Raw genomic sequence first — 3,784 nt, 5'->3', positions numbered from 1 at the left:
AATTTGAAATGCATGTGCAATGAATAACAGTCTGTTAACCGAATTTTATGTTCAAAATTATTATTTTTGGTTATTAAGGGCTTACTGAGACCAAAAATAAATAATCATGGACTTAATGTATCTAAATACAAAATCAAGAACTTAATGAACCAAAAAATGAAAGATCAAAAACCTAACGATGCTTTTTGCCTAATAAAATCATTGAAGATTTGTTCTTACTATCAATAAAATCACAATGTCAATTTAATGTTCACTTGGCGCCTAAAAGATGATGTAAACAATTCGCAAAGAGCTCAATGCCACGTGACATGGCACCAAGTGACATCAAAACATGCTTTTTACCCAATATTTCGACCCTAAAAAACCACTGGTTTGTTCGCTTCTACAACCTAAAAGAGCATCAGTTCTTTCCACCCGATTAGCAATTATCTCACACGGGTCTCCTTACATACACACTAATTTTGACATCAAGCTTCTTTCCACCCGATTAGCAATCATCTCACACGCGATTTAATGGGTCTCCTTACATACACTAATTTTTATCTAAAATTGCACCAAATATAATTGATTGCTATACGATTAAGGACCAAGTGTAATTAATTATTGTACCTTAGCGAGGAGCCAATGTCACAAAATAATAAATGAAACAGTAAATAAAATCATTTTTTTATTGCTCCAAAATTTGCAAGTAAAAAATAGCTCCAAAATTATCAAATAAAAACAAGTCAAATTGGATTAAAAATTACATCCTATAAAATATCAATGTCCTAATTACATATTTAATATTCAGGCCGCTGCTGCCAGGAACACCGCAGTATGATACCCCTGTTCCTAATCATATGCTTCCCTGGTATATATATTTTGATTCCAAATTAAACTCATTAATTTCATTTTATTCATTTAAATTAATAAGATTAACTCTAATTTAAATTCAATTTAGGTATCAACAACATTTTAATCCTCATCATCAACCATTCCAACGACGAATGAGCATCAGCGAATTTCTCGCAACTCCTTTCGATCCTAGGTTGGTTTCGTACTTATGCAATTAATTTTATTTTTTCTATTACAAAATATTTTTCATTTTATAATAATTTACTTAATTAGGGAATTGGAACAACAATATCACCTCTTGAATTCAGCTCATATATATCAGGTACAAATTAACCTTGTTTATTTCTTTTGAAAAAGAAAATTAAAATATCTTCTAATTAATAATCCATTCGTATATTGCTAATTGAAGTAAATATTATTTGTTAATTAATAGGACACAAGAGGAAATGAGAACATCCAATTTCCATCTCTTCAATTGGATATTGTACCTCTAACAACGGACCGTAGAGGGGTATGTTCGTATTTTTATTATCATCTTTTATCCTTCGTTACAATTTTTCTTCAGAATAACGTAAATTCCTCAAGTAAGCACTGATTACAAAGTTTGGATTGTTAGAATGCGTGTAAAATCAGAGTCCAAAACACCGGCTTCTGAAGTAAAGAACTCAGTGATTAAATCATCAGTTCAGTTAGACAGTTGCAACAACCGGTTAATCAACTGACACCGATATTTGAAACACCAATGTCAACTCTTAAGCCTATAAAATGTTGACATCTGTTAGTCAATCCGGTGATACAATCACCGGGTGGTTCTTTTCTTTTGAATACCGTATTCATACGCACTCTAACAATCCAAACATGAGCATTAATCTTGAAAAAAACTACACATTTCTCTACTTGCAAATACAGAAAACAACATATACATATTATTTTTCTAAAATTAAATTCACATGTTTTCAGAAAGAAACTCGGGGAGCACGCAAGACACTTGAACAGGGAGAATCGTCTTCACAAAAACGCAGAAAGGTATTAACTTTTTCTCTGAATTAAAATATTTATTTGCATAATATTTTAATATATATACATATAATATATACAGGTGCAAACAACAACTCCAGAAAGCAATGACTCCCAAAACGACGCCGGGAACTCTAGTGCTCTTCATCTTTCTCATCCAAGGTTCAAAATCAGTTTTCTTATAATCATATATTTATTCAGTAAATTACATAACCCCAGAAAAATAGTGCTACTAATACTATATATAGTCCCTAAACTTTATTACTCTGGCATAAAAATCCTTGAACTTTACATACATTACTATGACAAGGATAAAATAGATACTTGCATATAACTTATGGTGACATGATAAAAAAGAGTCAATGATGCAGTCAGTTAAACTTGTTCATATCATGATTGTGTTGATTTTTTTATGGATTTTAGTTGACTTGGACTTTAATATTACAATAATGTGAATTTAAAAAACGGTTTATGTCAAGAAATGAAGTTTAGAGACCAAAATAATAATAGCTCTATATTTCAAGGATCGTGGATGTATTTTACATATTTTATTTATTAAAGGGGAGAGTTTTAATGGTTAAAATTGTTTTTGTGTATTTATATAAATTCGCAGGCCAACTTTAAGAAATGCAGTTTATGATCCGGTGTTTGAGACAATTGGTTTACCGGTTGATCCTCATCTAAGAATGTTTTCTCAGTTGTAATTGAATATGGTAATTGCTAATTAATTACCCTATTATCTCATTCAATAAATCAAGTTTTCTTTTCATATATATAATGGCACTTATTTTTCTTACTTTGCAGGAAATTTATTCATGTTATGGAGATTCTTGGAAGTTGTTCTGAAGAAAAACTGATAAACAAAGGAACTTTTAAGCATTATTCTCAAATGTCTCTTTGAATATGAATTTCAAGAATTAATTTCTGCTTATTGATAGTAATTTCTTGAAGGAGACATAATCTTTGCTGGATTGAAAAGGGAATTCAGTGCCATAGTTGTTAAAAGAGCGCCTTAAGCAAGGCTCAAGGTAGTGAGCCTTAATTCCCCTAGGCGAGGCGCAGTTTAAAAGGCTCTCGCCTTGTGCGCCTCCCCTGGGCTTTGGAGGCTCTTATTGAGGTGCACCTCAGTAACATTTAGTGTTTTAATTAGGGTGTTTTGAAGCGTGCCTGGGTCGAGGAATACTTCCTCCTCAAGTTCCTGCTGCTAGGAACAACCTCTGCCACCCTTTATTTACTGTTTTGCCACCAACCCTTATTTACTGAACTGCCACTAATCTTTACTACCCCATATTTTACCCCTATTAGTTAGGTACTGTTGGAACCCTAGTTAAGGGCTTTTAGTCTTTTCCCTCTAAATTAGAAAGAGTATAAAGTCTCCTTATTTGGTAATGTTGGCCAACTTTTGATGAATTAAAACTTCTAGCCTTCATTGGAGCTTTGGATTTTCAATCTTTGGGTTCATTCAACCTTCTAGTCTATCTAGAGAAGATTGGTATTCTTTGTGAGTTTACGATTAAAACTCTCACCCGACTTCAATCTATATCAGCTTATCTTCATTTAATTAGAATCTATTAATTATCGGATAAATTACATATACATTTTATGTCAAGTATCTGAAGTGTAAGAAACTTTTTAATATGTTTTTAGGTTAATTTCAAATAAATGCCCGTGGTTTCATATTTTTTTAGATCGGTATTTGTGGTTGACAAAATTTTCATTTTTTTAAATTTGACCGATAACGACCTCAAAATTAAAAATTCAAGAATTAAAGTGTAAGAAACTTTCCAACATGTTTTAAGTATCGTACACTTTTTATGGATTTTTAATAAAAGTACGGTAAAATTTTCTCCAGTCTTTTATAGACATAGGATAAACATATTTTTCGTTCTATAATAATTAACGGACGACCAATAAACTTTTTTTATTATTTTTA

General features: G+C 31.4%; 1 long non-coding RNA gene across 1 annotated transcript; it reads left to right on the top strand.

Moving 5' to 3' along the window:
- Nucleotides 1–807: 807 nt before the first annotated feature.
- Nucleotides 808–2,670, top strand: LOC136201079 (uncharacterized). Its single transcript, XR_010673674.1, has 3 exons — nucleotides 808–850; nucleotides 941–1,027; nucleotides 1,108–2,670. It is a non-coding gene; the product is annotated as an uncharacterized lncRNA (long non-coding RNA).
- Nucleotides 2,671–3,784: the final 1,114 nt, after the last annotated feature.

Source organism: Euphorbia lathyris, chromosome 7 (assembly GCF_963576675.1).
Source record: "Euphorbia lathyris chromosome 7, ddEupLath1.1, whole genome shotgun sequence".
In the NCBI taxonomy this organism is placed as follows: Eukaryota; Viridiplantae; Streptophyta; class Magnoliopsida; order Malpighiales; family Euphorbiaceae; genus Euphorbia; species Euphorbia lathyris.
This window is presented reverse-complemented; position numbering and strand designations above follow the sequence as displayed.